Source organism: Argopecten irradians, chromosome 6, assembly GCF_041381155.1.
Source record: "Argopecten irradians isolate NY chromosome 6, Ai_NY, whole genome shotgun sequence".
NCBI lineage: Eukaryota > Metazoa > Mollusca > Bivalvia > Pectinida > Pectinidae > Argopecten > Argopecten irradians.
This window is the reverse complement of record NC_091139.1, coordinates 38,224,722-38,246,039: the sequence shown is the minus strand read 5'-3', so window position 1 is coordinate 38,246,039 and position 21,318 is coordinate 38,224,722. Positions and strand designations below refer to the sequence as shown.

Sequence of the window (21,318 nt, the reverse complement as noted above, 5' to 3'; positions counted from 1 at the left end):
CGTTTGATAATATTTTTTCGACTTGCTATCTGATTCTAAACAATAGAAACTAGACGGCACGTAATCATAAAGAAGCACATAAAATAATTAAGTAGTCTATCTGATCACAAAGCAGACATTTTCACGACTACGGAATAAGAGCGCCCGTCTGATTTCTCCGCCCCTGACATATGGCGGTGGAGACAAGGTCTCTAATTATCACGGTATCCGGAGTCAGGCAGATACCGCAAACTTCGTGCCTGTTAAGCTTCTAGCATCCCATTTCTATAACGTGCTCATCTATAAAAATTGATTTCTGACACTTTTAACAATAAGAAAATAAAAGTTATTGGCTCGAAAAAGATGGGATGCAAAAGGGTAAAGAAATATAAATATTTCCATTTTTTTCGATCAGCTTTTCCTATACTTCCATACATGGAATTTACGTCTTGGTTTTTCTTAAGAATTCTTGCTTCATTTTCCAACACATTCTGGCATGTTCTGGTAATAGAGAAACTGTACCGTTTGCTGATGTAAAAGCCCAATTTTGAATACCATTATTTTCGATCGTTCTGTCTACCTGACACGTCGATCAGAGCATCGATTTAACAACACTTGTCAATCAGACTTCCTGTCGTCAGCATAGATTCTGTAAAATTTCATCTACAATATAATTATTTTCGTCCATTCAAGCTAACAACTAATGGACATATTAGATATAGGGGCGAATTAATCTAAATCCGATTTGGCCTTGGGCCGGTGATCTGACAACGACTTCCAACATTAGTCTTTATTTCCTGTGGGGCAGTTAAATATTTACAAGTAGCAATTCGATTTCTTTCATTGAGAGATTGACGCCATGCAATATAAATGTACGGTTCTATTGAACAGTGATCGGCGTCTGTTATAGTAAAGTTTAAAATATGGTGAATGGCACGGGGATTCGTTTAGTAACCAACGCTTTAGACGTTGATATATGTTGTCATGGTTAAATGTCACCCTGGTAACCTTTTCTTGGTTACCTATCACCGTATCGTTACATGTTGCCATGGTTAAATGTCACCCTGGTAACCTTTTCTTGGTTACCTATCACCGTATCGTTACATGTTGCCATGGTTAAATGTCACCCTGGTAACCTTTTCTTGGTTACTTGTCACCATATGTTTACATATTGTCATAGTTAAATGTCACCCTGGTAACATTTTCATGGTTACCTGTCACCATAGGGTTACATGTTGTCATGGTTAGATGTCGCCCTGATAACCTTTTCATGGTTGCCTGTCATCATGTGGTTACATGTTGTCATGGTTACCTATCCCCATATTGTTACATGTTGTCATGTTTAAATGTCGCCCTAGTAACCTTTTCTTGGTTACCTATCATCATATCATTACATGTTGTCATGGTTAAATGTCGCTCTGGTAACCTTTTCATGGTAACCTGTCAATATATGTTTACATGTTGTCATGGTCATATGTCGCCCTTGTAACCTTTTCTTGGTTTCCTGTTACCATATGGTTACATGTTGCCATGGTTTAATGTCACCTTGGTAGCCTTTTCTTGGTTTCCTGTCACCATATGGTTACATGTTGCCATGGTTACCTTCAGCTCTGGTTACTTGTTCCCTGCCTTATTATTTGTTACCCTGGTTACATGCCATTTTAAACCATCGTTTTACTACAAACAAGGCTCAATATCTGAAATATGGACCTTGTTACCATGTAAAACAACATTTATAGTACTTTTTAAGGTTTCATCCTATTCAAAAACAAAAGATAGCGTTTTACACTGTGAGTATAATATATCACCAAGGCAACACTGGTGACCTTGTATATTCGTTACCATGGTACCTGTCACAGATATGTAGTTATGCATCCTTAATGACTTAAGTTGTTAATGGGACTTTAAGCCTAACGGAATAATCAACCATTCGTTACCAATAGTGTGACTATGGCTTTATATGGCATAAACGTACTTGTACTAATGGTAAGCTCCACATAAAGCTATATGACGTATGCAGAAGCATTATTACATTTTGAAACGGGAAACGAGCCTGTTTGTGAAGTTTAACCTTTATAATAAGGAAGCATAAAACAAATTCTATGGAAACATATATTATTTGCCAAAGCAACGCAACTGAAATATGACATCAAGGATCCGAACATAATGATACCAGAAATGAACAGTTTTTAAGTCACTACATACCCTCTACCTACGCACATCTAGCCTATAGTTTGATTATCTCCTTGTTTAAACTCGATTACACAATAATATATGCAATCCAGAAATAATGAAAATTTCCACAATATTGTTTGTATTGATTTATGACAACGGTGCTTGTCTTTTAGTGCTTTGTTCCTTGATCAATGTAGGCAAGCGGAGGCAGAGTTAAGTCTACTTAAATGAAGCCTGGTCATTAGCACGTTAATGATGTGAAGTTATCGACCTTCCATCGGGCGTCTAGACGGCGCTGATCAATCCAATATAAATATATAACTGTCCTCGCGAGCGGTTCGGGGCAGGGGTTACCGGGGGCCATCGATCCCATCAAGTAATTTGACAGGGGTGTTGGGAAGGGGCTGGATTAGAAGCGTCGTATAGAACAAATAACACAATTCGTTTCGGTGAATTGTCAAAAAATTCCACAAAACCACAGTATCATCTAACATATGTTGAAGTAAAAAGCACTAGATTAGATTATTCCTTAGTACCAATTATCTCCGCTGGGTGGCGCTCATAACCGATTAATCTCGTTCGACCAGACGCTTAATACAGCTTTCGCATAGCATGCGTAATCACAAGAGTGTGGTTGAACGAGACTAATAAAACAATTGTACTATTGAATCGCAACTTAGAGTGGATACAGACAATGGTAAAGCAAACGAACCCGCTACTTAGAACAGATTAAACAACTTAACAATAGAATATGTACAAAAATGTATCATTTTACTATTAAAAGTAAACGTTATTTTAACTTAAATCTGATTGAAGCTGAAGCAAAATGAGCAAAAACGATGCTCTGTATTTTGTCTGATGGCGATTTCATCACTATATAATATATAAACCATAGCAGTAGTATATGGTGGGTAATTTCGGCCAAGTCGTATTGGCGATCCGTCACGCGAAGAGTGCGCCATGCCAATAAAGACAGTGCGACAATGCGCTAAGCGAAAAGAGATTATGTGCAGTCTTTCAATTGATTGGAACAAATGAAAACTATTGATAAACTATGTAGAGCCAATGACAATTGAAATCAGGACTAGTACTGATATGTCTCCCTGAAGTGGAAACAAACTTTAAATGTCTATGTTTATAATTCGTCCATATTTTCAAATGTATCAAATACGCATATGAATTTAATCTTGAAAATTGCAAAGTGACAAAATAATTGTTGATGTTTAACTTATATCAGATAGCTTATATAAGAACGTAAATATATTCCAATATTTAATCTTTTGGATAATTAGTATCGATAATTGATAATCTCCTCTTTACGTTGACTTCCCACACACCAATCCTTGATTGAGTCAATCAGCAAGCCCGCAACCTAGACCAGTTATAGCTCTATTATGAATGGACAAACATGTGAATATTTTAGAAGTTAAGCACCAATATAACATAATGAGAAAAGAAGAAGTTGACCAATGACGTATTCCCAAAGGTCACGGGCCAAACGTGACCTAAAAGGGTTTAGTGGCCAGTGTCACCACGGAGGAAGTGTGTGTCCCTCGAGGGCCTAATACATCGTCTCCTTGTTGGACTGCTTGGCAGCTCGGGACGTCTGCATCAATTAGATAGATTTTGAAATGTCCATTGTAATGGTCCCCAGAGAGCGTCTGATGGTAAAAAATGTCGGTTATGTTTGTTGTAGGCGAAAGATCACGACATCATGATATCGTGCATTCCATAAATTACAGGACCACGCTCATTGTTCAAAGAGAAGGAAGCGTTTAAGATACAATGTGAATTATTGTGGAATTAAAGGCCGTTGTGGACTTAAATTTGTAATAGGATTGGTTTGATTTCATCTAATAATATGTCCGATCAGCTGACAGTGGTATTTAGGGTGTGGGAGGTTTGGTTCCAACACCCGATATTCCCATTCGTTGTGTGTGTCAATGCTGGCTGTGGTATGTGCAGCACTTACCTACTAAATAGTAATATTTTACTGAAACATGGGCAGCAATTCCATCAAAACATATTTCTGAGCAGTGAAATTATTTTTTCGGTAATATTATTTTAACGATAACCTTGTTTTCGTGTCAATCTGATCTTAAACGGTTTCTTAATTTGGTAGTATAGTCTTGTCTGATTGGTAACATTACATTCCTTTACCTTTATTCAAGGTCACAGGGACCAAAAAAACCTTAAATCATCAAATGACTTATTGTGAAGCTCCAGAATGCCTAGAGACCTAATAAAAAGGCATGTAGCATGCTGACATCAATGCCTGCCAAGTGTTTTTGGTTTAGTTTCTCTGGCTTAGTAATCTAATTCCTATAATGAAAGAAACAAACAAACAACAATTTACAACATGAGTTACCATTCAATTGTTTATTACAATTTGTATTAGTTTTGTTGTTGATAAACTGAAAAAAAAACTTAAATCTACTTTTTGAATGTTTCATTGATGGAAAGCTTTAAAATTTTCTCGACCTGACGTTTTAAAGGCAAAACAAATTAAATCTATATTGGCCCGTATTTAGCCACAAACATGTACATTCGACGAAAGACAAAATCAATTGTTTGACAACAGTATGCACAAAAGTGCATTGTCAGAGTTTTATATTGTACAAGTATGCTTGTGGTATTAGCGTATTTGAAATCCAAACATATATTTAGAATGCTTTTAATCCTGAACATTATTGGATGAATCAACATAAATTAAGATAAAAAAAGAAGAAAATTCTTTAAATATGAGCCATGTATGTATGTATGTAACAACGTAAATTCCTCCATTTAGTTTTCGGAGCACCCGCCTATATGACGGTACAACGAAGTCAGATACACTCCACAAGGGATTACTGGGTTTAGTGTCTATGACATCCAACAACCAACTCTACCAACACAAACTAAACTACAATTTATATACAAACATGCACATGCAACCATACACAGAGAACAATTAATTTATGTTCTGATATGAAGAGCTTTAGCTGTAAAGTATGTTATAAACTTACACGTATTCACAGAAATAAAGTTAGATGAAATCTGAAAACTACTTATGTGGTAAATTTTGTACAAAAGATATAGATGCAGGCGTAAAGACGTCACCATACCATTGATCCATTACTGCAGATCACATCACTGATGGTAAGAAACTAAACGACCAAACAGATATATGGAGAACACTACCACCGGACTAAGGGTAGTGGACATGTAACAATTAACCAGCTGTTTATACGATAAAAAACATATGTTTATATCTAATCGTTTTTCATCGACTGCTTTAATTTCCTGCAAACATTTATTTATCTATTAATTTGATTTACCAGATACTTAAACCTTTTTACTCATTCGTTTATTCATTTATTAAATAAATTAATCCGAAAGAAGAAGACAGCTGGCTACAAAATGTCTCCAACGTTTTATTTAAGCATTAGCCGTTAGGTTAAAGTGATTGCAATTGATTGAACAACTAAACAAGTGATAGATCAATTGTACATAAGAGGTAAGTTCTATATAGAACATAGATAGGCATATCAGTCGACAACATGAACGCCTACACATCGCCTTCGTCACTAACAGCAACCGATGGCTGCGATCAGCGAACAATGAGTGAATCAATCAAATAATTTTAATTTAGTGCCACATGTAAAAGGTACAAATATTATAGAATTTATAAAATATTTACTCACCCCTTACATCCAGTCTAAATAAGATTTATGCGACACTTAACTCCTATAATGCTAAACTATAAAATATATCACTATCATTAGTAAAACAATATCAGTCTACACATAAACACAGGACATTTTGGCCTTGGGTGTAAGGTGGACAAGAGTGATTGAGGCGATCTCTGCCGACAAATCGCCTACTCGCCCACCCCGGGACAAATCTATTAAATTCATTTCAAAATGCAGCTGGCCAATATGCAAAAAAGTGTTGGAACCCAAATGGCGCGCGTGTTCCCATTGGCATTGTCATTATTGCGTGTACACGCCTCGTCGTTCATTGCAAAGATGTCATCTGTCCGCAAAAGTGATGAGGTGTTTGAAATTGGTTTTGGGGAGATACGACTTTCCTAGAACATCTATGGGAACTATTTTAGAGCTCTTTGAAACAAAGGCCATGAGTAGGCGAGCTTTAATCACGTAACGTTTTTATGTTATACTTAAATCTCGCGAAATGAGGAGGAGCGCGTGATACCGCGTGAATTGCCGAGATCATGGGTCTGTAAGTTTTTTGTCGGTACCAACGAATATATCAGGCCAGAGAGATTGATTCTGTGTACATGGGGACCTTGGTGATGGTCGTAGACCAACAGACAGACTTTGTCTTATCCGTCTCCCCTTCATTAATTTGGCACCAGATCGCGTGCACGGGCTATTTATAGTAATATACTTACAAGCTATATTAGTACACACGTGGTGTCATTAAGTACATCAGGTCTGCAGTGAATTCTTCTCGCCTTGATTAGTGGTAGTAATGAACTCTTGTGTAATTAAGAAAATTACACAAGGATTCTAACAACTTCACTGCATTGCGGGTAGAAATATGCTGGTACCAAGCTGTAATATGGGTTTTAAAATTAAGCTGATTCGATAGCTCTCTCATGTTTGTTTGTGTTTTCGGTTCTACTAACAGTTATTGTCATTTAATGGAATATATCGAGTTAAGATGGCGGAAAAAGTCAGATAACACGAAAACAACCACACCCTTACTACCATTTTATTACAAATGTTTGTTTTATAATTTCAGGTTTAAATGGTAGAAAAAGGCAGAGTACATTGGGAAAACCACAGTCTTACTGCCAGTACATGATAAATGTTCCTTGAAGAATGATCAAGAATAGAATATCTGACCACAGGCGCACGCATTTTTGTTTTAATAAAGATTTTATTATAGATGTCTTGGTAATATTCACTGAGGCCATATTATATTATTACCAAGACATGCTGCAGATTCTGTTTTTAGTCAGCAAATGCCTGCGATCTGAAAACTTAAAACATGAAGATCGCTGTTTCCAATTGTACTTCCGGATCACGCACGTTTTGTGATAGTCCGATGGCTTATATCATTCCGTGTTTTTTTCGTGATGATGAAGGCTAACACCATACATAAAAATGTCTCGTACCTCACACTCTTTCAAAAAAGCTCCTTCGCTACTTCAAGAAACCGCCATTTTAATTAAAAGACTACGCGGTAGAAGCAGACGTGTCGATAAACCTACTGTGAATCATTTCTATTATTTCCGCAAACCTATCACTATCTCATTGCCAGACCTCTGGTGTCACACTTGGTGTTTGGTGTCCACAACTGACTGCCGTCAATAATATCAATCCTTCCTCGGTTTAAGGTCTGTGATGGTGTACTACCCATATTTTGATGGAGAGATTTGATTGGCAGTTGAGATTTACCCGATATGTAACTTATATGACTGAACATTTTTGATAGACATCTTTACACAGCCATTGGGAGCACAACACAGGGAAGATTCATAGAGTTGTCATCGGCGCTACAGTTAATGTCATAGCCATAGATAAATGTAAACAAACTCATAGACTAGAAGTTATCACCATATCGTCACTGTGTGTATATAACACGTATTGCTGAGGGATTTCTGTAATAATGAATGGGGTACTGTAGTAACTAAATTTTAGAGGTATTTTTTTTATCTCCTGTACTTGTTTGAGTAACTACGTTAACAAACTTTCAACTGAATTCTATATAAGTTTGGCCGTATTAAAAGCATTGTACATAGCGTAACTATGGCTACTTCGCTATAAAGTCAATGTTTACCTATAGTAGTTGTGGTGACAAAAATGCAAATCACTAAGTTTATATATAGTAATTTCGGTTTTTTGACTACATAATCAATTACATTCACACATATGGTAATGACATTAACCTTCAGCCGTTAGTACTTATGTAATGAATAATAATAAACACATACCGATCAGGCTTCGCCGTATATTTGTTTACAACATGTGTGCGTTCGGGTTTCCTGTTTTTTGTCTCGGTGTATTACACGCTTGGCGAGTCAAGTTTACACTAGCGAAAAAAGCGTTTATGAGACACGGATTGACAAAATCAGAGGGTATAAAAGCCCGCGCTGAGAGACGAATTTCAGTCTGGGATCAACACTCAATCTGGGAAGTTGGAGAATAGCAGGTATAGGCTATTACGGTATTCCCATTGATAGAGTGTCTGGCAGCGGCTCGTGACCTGTGGTAGGTCAATGACTACGTATACACAGTATCACAGGGACTTGTAACGTAGGTTGTGAGAAAGTCTGCTGTGTATACATGTGTACTATATACTATATAAAAGGACAAGGGAACCAACGACTCGCTTGGAAGAGGTACACCTGCCTCTACAAAAGTCGCCCGTATTCCGTCAAACATGGATAAATATGTACATATTTAATACCAATATATTCTTAAATAAATTTTCGACATGGAAAACACAACTTCAAACACGAAATAATATATTAACATACCTTTATTTCACTATGAACGTGGAAAATGCAGTCAGATATCACCGATGTCGTTTTGCATGTCCACTGAAATCTAGGTTAAACCCGTTTGTGTGGATATTGTGTACCCCATACCCAGACCCGGACTGGAAACACCATATACCCGGTGTCTGTACACTAAAAGCTACAATATCAATGTGGTAAAGGTCAAGTACAACATTAGAGTTTTCACTTAAGTTAGATTCTTCAAATAATGATACATGCATCTCAAATAAAGGTTCTTCTAAGAACCTTAACCGTGAAACTTAATTTATACAGAGTCTGAGTACAGAATTACAATGCAGTATCGGGTAAGGGCGGGTACACGAAAAAGGTACCCATCATCAATTACAATATGGCGGATTATACGAACAAGAGTCGAGTGCTTGATAAAAAAGTGTGATTCGTCGCTTAGCTGTTGGATTGGATTAATGAAAGAGTTATCAGAGATAGCTTATTTGTATTTGCAATGGGAAAATATCACCAGAAAGTGAAATGAATGCATACAAAATTTGTTACAAGGGAATATGAGTGCTTTTGACCTAGATTTTACTGGACAGGCAAAACGACATCGGTGATATCTGACTGCATTTTCCACGTTCATAGTGAAATAAAGGTATGTTAATATATTATTTCGTGTTTGAAGTTGTGTATTTATTTAAGAATATATTGGTATTAAATATGTATATATTTATCCATGTTTGACGGAATACGGGCGACTTTTGTAGAGGCAGGTGTACCTCTTCCAAGCGAGTCGTTGGTTCCCTTGTCCTTTTATATAGTATATAGTACACATGTATACACAGCAGACTTTCTCACAACCTACGTTACAAGTCCCTGTGCACAGTATAGTCGGCAGTAGTAACCACAGCGTGGTTAGCGACTACATAGGTAGTCAGCGACTACAAGGTAGTCGGTGACAACGTAGTTGTCGGGAGTCACAGGACAGTGACTATAGGCCTACAACCACAAGGTGGTTAGCGACTGCATAGGTAGTCAGCGACTACAAGGTAGTCAGCGACAACTGTTGTCGAGAGTCACCGGCTAGCGATAGTCGGCGACTAGGCCACTAACCACAGGGTGGTTAACGACTACACGGTAGTCAGTGACACGGTCAGTGACCACGGGGTGGTTGACGACTATAGGATAGTCAGTGAATATAGATTGTTTGTTATATACCCAATCATTAAGACCAGGTGTCGATGGTCAGGCAGACCACTGTATATATACTTATATATGAAGTTATGTCCATTGTTAATCGCTCGGAATTTATGTTATGTTTTACGCTACCAAATAGTAGTCATATCAGTATATATTTGCTTCTGTGGACTAGTCACTAACCTTCGCTGCGAGAAGAAGTCAACAGAAGGCCAGTCAGACGGAAGAAGCTGAGAGCTGGTATAGGGTCCTCAACTGCAGTGCAAGAGGCAGGCATGTATATAGCTGCCGAACTGCACGGAACAAAAGTCAATATTTTGGTTGATACGGGGGCGACAGTCACCATAATATCAGAGCGTGTCTTTGATCAAGTTCCGGATTCAGCGAAACCCCAACTGAGTCAAGTACGCCAAGAGGTATTAACAGCCAGTGGTGAAAAAATAAAGGTCAAAGGAAAGGGCAGTTTTGTATGTCCTCTTTAAAGCTGGTGTGGTGTGTTGTTGTTGTAAAGTTGGGTATAAGTCAAATGCTGAGTTGTGGTTTCAGTACTTTATTCCGCATGGCAAAGTATGGCCCAGCACCCATGGTCGAGTACTGGGAGAATTTGACAATCTATGCATGGTTTGTCAACATATAAAAACAACTTTAAAAATGAGTCTAACGCAGATTATCAATGTTTATCATATGCCGTCACGTTATGAAAGTTAATGAGTGTTGAAAACGATGTACAACCATCTTGAAATCAACGATGAAATCTCGCACAAAAAGGCTGAGAAATATATATATAATGAATGTCAGAGTTCCATTTAAAAATGTTAAATATAAGTTGAGTTTTGATCGTGGATCCTCTTCGGAGATGAAAATATTAAAACATTTCTCCCTGGCATTAGAATGCATCAGGTTATTTCCAATCCGTTGAGTCTGTAAGTGATTGAATGTTGGATGTGTTGACGTGGTGTGGTGATGTTCATGTCTTCGAGTACAGAGATATATAATATAAAATGTGCGTGAAATAACACGTCACAATCTCTGTACTCTGACATAGCCTGGCATAGTCCTAGTTACGATAAAAACTGGTGAGGAATCACTTCAGGGGGACTATCCAGAAGATGGTTAAATACGTTTGATGTGTTGGTATTGATGTAGAAAAAAAGGTTTCCTCGTTGAAGATATATCTTAGTGTATTGTTGAAAAAAATACACTTTCTTCGATGAAGATACCAGGTATGTAGAAATGGAACTCTGATGACTAAATGATACGGCATACACAAACAAGTCAATCCGATTTTCTTTGCAAATAATTGTACCAATCACAAAATATATTACTAATAATACCATGACATACACCAGAAGAATATAGAAAAACTATTTTTGAAGAATAATAGATAATAAATTAATCACTAAATAATTTTATACGTATCATATATAGAGTTGTATTATGATTGTTTATTTGTCATAGAGATAATGGGACCTGTCATGTAACACTTTAACTAATAATTAGTTTGTATTTCAACTGGTAGAGAGAAAAAATAACCAAAAGGAATACATATTATAATGTGTTAAAAGCCAATTAAAAAAAAACTATCCATGAACTTGTAGTGTTCTATTGGCCTATATTAACTGTTGTTGTGAATTAGTATAAAAATAAACATGTAAACTGCGCTTTCAAGCGTTAAAATTAATATAACCGTATGTAAAATGTAACAATATAGTTGTCTTTTATCTACGGTTATCTTCAGGTAAAACATTTTATACTTATAACAATTTTCAAATATGCAAACACTTATTGGATAATTATTACTTATTAATCAATGTTTATTTCTTTATGTTGCAAAGCCACAAGCACAGATATTGAATATGTGCAAACGATATGAAAACATAACAAAGGTATAGCATACATATATAGTTTATGAGTTACTTTTTTTCCTTACATTTTTTTAACTGAAATAAATAACATAATCATAATGTGTATTATGTCGTATGAAAAATTGTTATGTATATAAAAAAAATATAATTTATGTACGTATTACGTTATATGCAGGATCAGAGCAACCACAAATTAACGTGTGTGTTTAATCACATCACTACTCTGCCCCTAACATAATAAATGGAAAGTTACTAAGACATATATTTCTTCCGTGAATTATTCACGTAAGATAAAACTTCCCATTAGGTAAAAATATGTAAAAAGTGTATTTGTGTGAAATAGAAAAATAGTATATGTATATAAACATTAAGGAAACTCTTAAATTTATGATGAAAATACAATTAACATAATTCATGAACATGTCACAGGAGAGAAATAGTAGAATCAATGATAAAAATGATAAAACAGTGAATATGTTAAATGTGGCAACTTATCGTAGTAAAAAAAAAAAACTAGCAAGGTTATATTAATAATTTTATATTATCAAAAACGTTTTTCAATAACACTATGTGAGTTCCATTTTGTGTATATGTGTGCAGATGTATTTATGTGCTCAACTCCCTGTGGGGATGTCTGTGTTTTTTGTGTTCGGACAGTCGGACTGAGGGCTGACATTTTTACCCTGGGACTAATCACACATTGGATGATATGTCCCCCAACACCTCCCAGCCCAATCTTACAGAAGAGCAGTACAATGCTGCATACGAGTTGCTGATTGCAAACCAGGCACTATTTGCTGTTACTGACGACGAACTGGGTAGAACAGGTGTAACCCAACATAAGATTAACACAGGGGGCGCTAGACCAATAAAACAGCCAGTCAGAAGAGTTCCGGGTAACCTCGGTCCTGAGGTTGATAGGCAGGTCAAAGACATGCTTGATCGGGGAATTATTCAGACGTCATCCAGTCCCTGGAACTCTGGCAATGTCCTAGTGAAAAAGAAGGACGGAAGCTTACGATTTTGTGTGGACTATAGACAGCTGAATGCTGTCAGCATTCCTGATGCGTATCCACTTCCAAGAATCGACGACGCTCTTGATCAGATGTCAGGTTGCTCATGGTTCTCAACATTGGACCTTAACTATGGATATTGGCAAGTTGAGTTGGCACCTGAAGATCGGCAGAAAACTTCTTTTGCAACAAGGACAGGGCTATACGAATTTACGGTCATGCCATTTGGTCTAGCATCAGCTCCTGCAACATTCTCGAGAGACTGATGGAGACAGTGTTAGCAGGTTTACAGTGGCAGACTTGCTTGATATACCTGGACGACGTTATTGTGACCAGAAAGACATTTGAAGTAATGGTCGAGAATCTCAGACAAGTATTCAATCGACTCCAAGAAGCGGGGTTAAAGCTTAAAGCACGCAAATGTTGTCTGCTTCCTAAGGAAGTAATTTTCCTAGACCACAAGGTCTCGGAGGAAGGTATCCCCACTGACCCTGATAAAGTGAAGAAAGTGGCAGAGTGGCCGGTGCCCGTCAACGTTAAGCAGTTCCGATTATTCTTAGGATTCTGTAGTTACTACCGAATATTTTTCAGGGACTTCTCTGCAATTGCAAAAAATCTACACAAACTGACAGAGAAACTGACAGTGCCAAACAGCATTTGACACTCTGAAGAAAGAGCTAACTAGCACAAAGACTTCAGCTCATCCCGATTTTAGTAAGGAGTTCATACTCGACACAGATGCGAGTCATGAAGCAATCGAGGCTGCACTATCACAGATAGTAGATGGTGTGGAGAGGCCAATAGCATTTGCAGGTCGTACATTGACCAAGAGGAAGTACTGTGTTACTCGCAAGGAGTTACTGGCAGTTGTTAACTTCACAAAATACTTCAGGCATTATCTGTATGGCAGAAAATTCACTGTCAGAACAGACCATAGCTCGCTTAAGTGGTTGCTGAATTTCATAGACCTAGAGGGGCAAATAGCCAGATGGTTGCAAGTGTTAAGCTCTTATGATATGCACATCGTCCATCGACCAGGAAAGCAACATCAAAATGCAGATGGCCTGAGCAGGATTCCATGTCGCCAGTGTAAATATGACCCGGACTGGGAACAGAAGGCTGACGACATAACATCGTCATGCGCAGCCAAAGAAATGAAAAGTCAAGATCCCTGTAAGTCGGAGGACAAAGAGATACAGGAGAAGACCTTGAGCGAAAAACAAAAAGAAGATGATGACCTGGAATTAGTTATCGGCTGGGTACGGCAAGAGGAGAAGCCTGATTACAAGTCCATTGGTCGCAGAAACAAAACAGTCAAATCTTTGTGGTCACAGTTCGAAACACTGTCCATCCAAGATAACCTGTTAGTGAGGAAGACACAGAAAACATGGTTCAGGTTATCATACCTAGAGACGAGCGTCGCACAGTTGTTAACCATGCCCATGACAACAGAACAGCTGCCCATCTAGGAATAAGGAAGACCCTTGCGAAGATCCGCCAACAGTTTTACTGGCCTGGAATGCAATATGATGTCAATCGATATGTCACAGGTTGAACACTGTGCGCTAAAAGCAAGAACATGACAAAGACAAAGAAAGCACCTATGCAGGTGACAGAGTCTGCCTATCCCATGGAGCGTATAGCCGTGGACATTCTGTGCGAGCTACCTGAAACTGATGATGGCAACAGGCACATCTTGGTCATCTCAGACTATTACACTAAGTGGACAGAGAGTTTCCTTATGCGAGATATGAGCGCTGAGACCGTAGCACGCATACTAGTGGAAGAAATTGTTCGTCGATTCGGAGTCCCAAGCATAATCCATTTAGATCAAGGATCTCAGTTCGAGAGTGCTTTATTTCAAGAAATGTGTCGCATATTGCAGATTGAAAAGCCCGTACCACTCCCTACCACCCTCAGTCGGACGGTATGGTCGAGAGATTCAATAAGACATTGGTCACCATGTTAAGGGCCTTTGTGAAATAGCAACACACTGACTAGGATAAACACTTACCTTATGTCATGATGGCATATCGGTCAACCGAACATGAGACTACCTCCCATTCACAAAATTTTATGATGCTTGGAAGAGAGACATCTACTCCACTTGATCTACAATACTCCATGCCACGGAACTTGAAAGCCTTGCCACAGAACACGTGGGCCTGGGAACTACAGGAGAAGATGGAAGATGCATATCAGTTGGTCAGAGGAAATGTGAAAGGTCAGATGTTGCGACAGAAAAAGCTGCTTGACCAGAAACTTTCATGGCAACGGTTCAAAGCTGGTGATGATGTCTTTGTTTTCTTCCCTAATGTCAAGCCAGGGCAAAGCCCGAAGCTTGGCTGCCGCTGGAAAGGTCCATTCCGAGTGATATCAAAACTCACTGACGTGACTTATCGCGTACGTTGTGGACGCAAGGGAAAGATGCAAGTCATTCATGTGGACCGCAGGAAACCAAAGAAAACCCAGCAGTTACGAAATGAAAAGACTGAAGATTTTGCAAAAGTTAAAGAGCAGCAGACACAGGTGAATGAGTGTTGTTTCGAGAGCAAGCGAGACGTAATTGGAGAGAATGAGAACAATTCATTTGAGGAGAGTTCCTCTACCCTTATACCTGAATGTGAGACTGAGTTGAAGTGTGAGGAAGAATGTCTGAAGGGTAAAAAAACAATCATAGGCATAGGAAAGCACCTGCCAAACACTCTGATTATATTCTGTTCTAAAATGTTATACAATTTCCAGAATGATATGAATAATTATTGCCGAAAGTAATATGTGATATTACTGATATATATTCCCTCTAATCAAAGTGTTCTGTACTTTCAGGATGGTAAACACTAAAACAACTCCAATGAAGGCCTGCCCAATGTGTAAACCGGAACTGATGAGCTTAAGGAGCACTTGGTGCTTTGTGGTTTGGAAAATGTGGAAAAGAATCCCTTCTCCTGCAGCCACTGCAATTTTACAACGTCAAAGCAAATATACCTAACACGCCATGAGAAAAGGCACCAGAAGTCAGACGACAAGAATAGTCAGCCTTCGTCACTGGTGCGTTTGATTTGAATACAAATATATGTTTCAGTTAATGCGCCAATATGACAAAGACACAACAGTAAAGTAAGCGAGCACGGTGTGGAAGAGTAGTGACCGAACTAGGCCTACCATGTATATGTTTTTTATTGTATCCTATCTACCCCTTTTCTGTTCTCTTCTTTCCTACTCTGTTTTTCTGGATGGCAAGTTATACTTAAGAAATTGGAATTGTTGCAACAATAACGCACGTTGGAAATCTATTTTTATTTACCGTGTTCCACAGTACCTTCTCTACGTGATTTATTCAGTATGCCTACTGCAACCAGCTATTAGAAGCAAGCATGATGACATGTTTTGTAACTTTGGTTTCATAATTAGTTGAGAGTGTCAAGATACTATCAGCAAACTGTCAGGGTCTGTCGGATAAGTTCAAGCGTAAAGATGTCTTTGCATATTTAAGAGACAAAAGTTATAATATATACTGCATTAAAGACACTCATTTTACCAAAGAAAAAGAAATACTAATACGTAATGAATGGGGTTATAACTGTCATTTCAATTCTTTTAAATCTAACTCACGGGGTGTTGCTGTACTAATTAACAATAATTTTGATTGCAGGATCAAAAAGGAAAAGATAGACTCGTCTGGTAATTTTTTAGCATTAGACTTGGAAATTGAAGGTAAAAATATAACATTAATCAATATTTATGGTCCAAACTCCGATTGTCCTGATTTTTTTACAAGAGTGGAAGATACTATCCTTGACTTTAATAATGATACGTAAATATATAATCTGTGGTGATTTTAACTTAGTTATTGATCCTGAGCTGGACTATGACAAAAGCTATAAAAAATCAATAATCCAAAGGCTAGAGAGAAAGTTTTAAATTTAATAGAAAATTTAGATATGGTAGATGTTTTTAGGGAACAGCATACAAATTTGAAACGTTATACATGGCGAAAACATTCACCTGTAAAACAATCAAGATTAGATTTTTTTCTTGTTTCTCGAAATATATTGTCAAGTGTTTCTGAAGCAAATATTGATGCAGGATATAGGTCTGATCATTCTTTTCCAAATATTGTTTTAAAATTTTATGACTTCAAAAAAGGTAAAGGGCTTTGGAAATTTAACAACTCATTATTAAATGATCAAGAATATTTGAACCTGGTAAATAATACAATTAAATCTGTAAAAGCACAGTACTGTCTGCCAATATATAATCTTGACTCTATTGATAATATACAGGATAGCAGCCTACAATTTATAATAAATGATCAACTCTTTCTTGAGACACTTTTAATGGAAATAAGAGGAAGAACAATATCATATTCATCTTTTAAAAAGAAACAAAAGAATTTAAGAGAAAACAATCTGAAAGAAGATATTAGTAAACTTGAAAATCAAACTACTGTTGATATAGATCTAGATGAATTGAATAGAAAAAAGAAGGAATTAGAAGAGATTCGGTTAGAAAAACTTAAAGGTAGTGTAATTCGGTCAAAAGCTTTATGGATAGAGGAAGGGGAAAAGCCTACACAATATTTTTTAAATCTAGAAAGTAGAAATTATGTATCAAAAATTATTCCAAAACTTGAGAAAGAAAATGGAGAGTTTATCACTAATCAAGATGAAATTCTTAGTGAAGTTAAATCCTTTTATGAACAATTATACTCTGTTGACAAGAACATTGAGGAAGTAGATTTAGAAGAATTTTTAGAAGGTTGTGAAGTTCCAAAATTAAATAATACAGAATCTTTGAGTATGGAGGGTCTAATAACGTTTGAAGAAGCATCACAACTCTTAAAAATATGAAAAATAATAAAAGTCCGGGATCGGATGGATACACTTCAGAGTTTTTCAAATGTTTTTGGAGTAAATTGAGGTTTTTCGTTGTTCGTTCTATTAATTATGGGTACTTAAATGGTCAACTTTCAATCACACAACGTCAGGGCATTATCACCTGTATTCCAAAGCCAAACAAATCAAAATACTTTATTAAAAAACTGGCGTCCAATTTCTTTATTAAACATTGTATATAAAATAGCTTCTGGGACAATAGCTAACAGGATTAAAAATATTTTGGGTAAAATTTTAAATTCAGACCAGACAGGTTTTATTTCTGGACGATATTTAGGAGAAAATACAAGATTAATTTATGACATTATGCAATACACTGAGGAATATGATATCCCTGGAATGTTGTTAATAATTGATTTCGAAAAAGCTTTTGACTCCGTTTCCTGGAAATTTATTGATAAAACTCTGAAATACTTAAATTTTGGAAATAGTTTAAGAAATTGGATAAAAGTTTTACATCATAATGCTAGCTCTGCAATTAATCAAGGAGGTAATTTGTCTTCATTTTTTAATAGTATGCGCGGTTGTCGTCAAGGCGATCCAATCGCTCCTTATATTTTTATCATCTGTGCGGAAGTCTTAGCTATTCGTATTAGAAATAACAGAAACATAGTTGGTATAAATATAGAAAATTGTAGTATTTTAAATTCTCAATATGCTGATGACACTTCTCTAATACTTGATGGATCTGAAAACTCTTTGAAGGCAGCTGTTACAGAATTAAATATTTATGCCAAAATTTCAGGACTTAAAATAAATATAGGAAAATCACAAGTTATTTGGATAGGCAGTAAAAAAGTATAGTAATGATACACTTATTCCGAGCTTGAACTTACAATGGGGAGTTACTAAATTTACACTTCTTGGTATTGACTTTCATGTTGATCTTCATAAAATACCAAAAATGAACTTTGATAAAAAATTATGTAAACTAAAAAATTTAATACAAACATGGAACAAAAGGAAAATATCTCCTATTGGTAGAGTGTGTATCATAAAATCTCTCTTAATTTCTCAGTTAAATCATCTTTTTATTTCACTTCCAAATCCAGATGAAAATTTTGTAAAACATCTTAACACAGTTCTTTTTAATTTTCTTTGGAATAGCAACTCAGATAAAGTTAAGCGAGATGTAGTTATCCAGAATTATATAGATGGGGGTTTGAAAATGATTCATCTTTCATCGTTTATAGACTCGTTAAAGATAGGGTGGATAAGAAGAATTTTTAGATCAAATGGTAAATGGCAAATGATTCTAAAAACTAAAGTAAACTTTCTTTATCTGGCAAACTGTGGAAGTGAATATCTGAATAAAATTTTATCTAATTGTAAGAATGATTTTTGGAAGGATGTATTTACAGCATGGTTCAAACTAAGAATAAAGGATAATCAATTAGAAGCGGAAAAACACTCTGTTCTTAAGACACCAATTTGGTACAATAAAAACATTACTGTTGGAAATAAAACGATTTTCTACCAATTATGGTTTAGAAAGGGAATTTCAATTATACAAGACCTGTTAAAAAGTGTGTTTCTCCATGTTCATTCCTTACATATGATGAATTTTGTAACAGTTATGGTGTAGTAAGTAATTATCTTCAATATAATGGACTGATATCCAGCATTAAACAGTATCTGAAGAATGTAAATTTACCAAATGAAATACTATTTTATCCAATTATTCCTTTTAGTCTTGAAATTATACTGAAAAACATTTGTGAGTCCAAGATTTTTATAGAGCACTTGTCAAAAACAATACTGTAATAACTGGTCAAGCTAAATGGGGAACCTCTTTTGACTACGATCAAGAAACATGGAAAGATATATATAATATACCCTTCATCTCTACCAATAATACTAAACTTCAGTGGCTTCAGTTCCGAATCTCCCATTATATACTAACAACTAACACTTATCTTTGTAAAATTGGTCTCTCTAATAATCCTTATTGTTTGTTTTGTGCTTTAGAAAGGGAGACAATCACTCATCTATTTTGGGAATGCTCTGAAGTTCAGGATTTTTTAGCTAACTTTGAAAGTCTTTTAGATATTCTGTTTATACCATTTGCAATTAATAAAGAAACTATGCTTTTCGGAAAATTTAATCATAACGGAATATATCAAAGAATCGATAATGAAATTGTTCTTTTTATCAAACACTATATTTATAAAACAAGATGTTTACATGGTTCTTTAAATGTGATGGCTTTTTTAAACTGTATTAAAGATTATTATTATGTTCAAAGATATATAGCTTATAAAAAAGGAGAAAAAACTTTTTAAAAATTTATCAAAGATTGGAAAAAAGGGATAAAGCTAATAGAACTCACAAATCCCTGACAGTTGCACATATCTTTTATTAAAATAGAATATATATTTATTTGTTGTCATACATACATGTGTCATGCTTGCTCAGGATGTTGAGCAGTAATTTTTAATTCAATTGTAACTATCAAATATAGAATGACTATCTAACTTCTTGCCTCCTTCTTTTTTTTTCTTTTTCCCCCTTCTTTCTTTCTTTTTCTTTCTTTACTTTTTTTTATCGTTTTTTTCATTTAGTTGATTCATTATTCTTCATATAAGAATATATCTACATTTAAATATTATTCTTCACGATCTCTCGTTTCTAGTTCATCCCATTATCCCTTCTTTCCTTCCCAATTCTTTGTTCTTTTTTATTTTATTTTTTTCTCCCTCCCCTCTCTCTATAAAAAAATCAAACAATGAAATTATAATGATGAATGAAAGAATGGCAGAGTGAAAGATGTGCATGGAAGATAACTATATCAATAATTCATGAATATGTGATTAATGTAAAACTGATGTATTGCTTGACAAAAAATAAAAAAATACAAAAAAAAAAAAAGAATAGTCAGCCTGAAGGAGGACAAGTGTCCAGCCAGCTCGACGGGAAAGGCGACGAAGCCTTAAGCATCAGCAGCAGTAATGATAGTGACTCGGATAACGATTCTGATGTCTCATCACCAGAAGACTGGCAAAACCAGGATCCGGGGCCATTACTGTCAGAGGAATCAGAAATGGAATCTAGTGACCATGTGTTCCACTCTGAAGAAGGAGCATCCACCTCGGCAGAAGGAACGTGCAATGATCAAGAACCTAATGATGATTCGTTGCTTGGAAGAGTCATTCGGAAGTCCACTAAACCTACGTTGCCTTTTAACCAGAAAAGAGCGGCCATGGAGCAAAACATTGCAACGAGCAAGAAGTTACGCGCTTCAGATCTACGCCATGTTATCTCCAAACCTGTAACTCTTGAACAACCTAACAAACGACACACTCAAACAGTGACCCGTCGTTTTGTCAGTGTAGGTGTCAAGACGGACACGACTTTAAACGCCACTAAGAGAACTGTCACTACAACTTATCACTACCACGAGGCTGATAAACGTGTAAAGCAAACTACCGTAGATGAGACATTCTTCTACTTCAAGACCTTTGGTGATAGCCGTGAATAGACTCATATAGGTGAGGAAAACATTCATTTTATTTTATATAAAAAAATATTGATGGTTCGTTACTTGTGTGTTTTCTATGATTCTTGTAATTCAGTTTTGATGATTAAGAAGCGTGGAAGCTTCAACCTCGAAGGCGTGGGTAAAGTAATGAATAATAATAACACATACCGATCAGGCATCGCCAAATATTTGTTTACAACATGTGTGCGTCCGGGTTTCCTGTTTGTTGTCTCGGTGTATTACACGCTTG

The 21,318-nt window shown here is 36.3% G+C and overlaps 1 pseudogene; it reads left to right on the top strand.

The window, feature by feature from the left end:
- The first annotated feature begins 15,522 nt into the window (after positions 1 to 15,522).
- Positions 15,523 to 21,068, top strand: LOC138326359 (uncharacterized; annotated as a pseudogene).
- Positions 21,069 to 21,318: the final 250 nt, after the last annotated feature.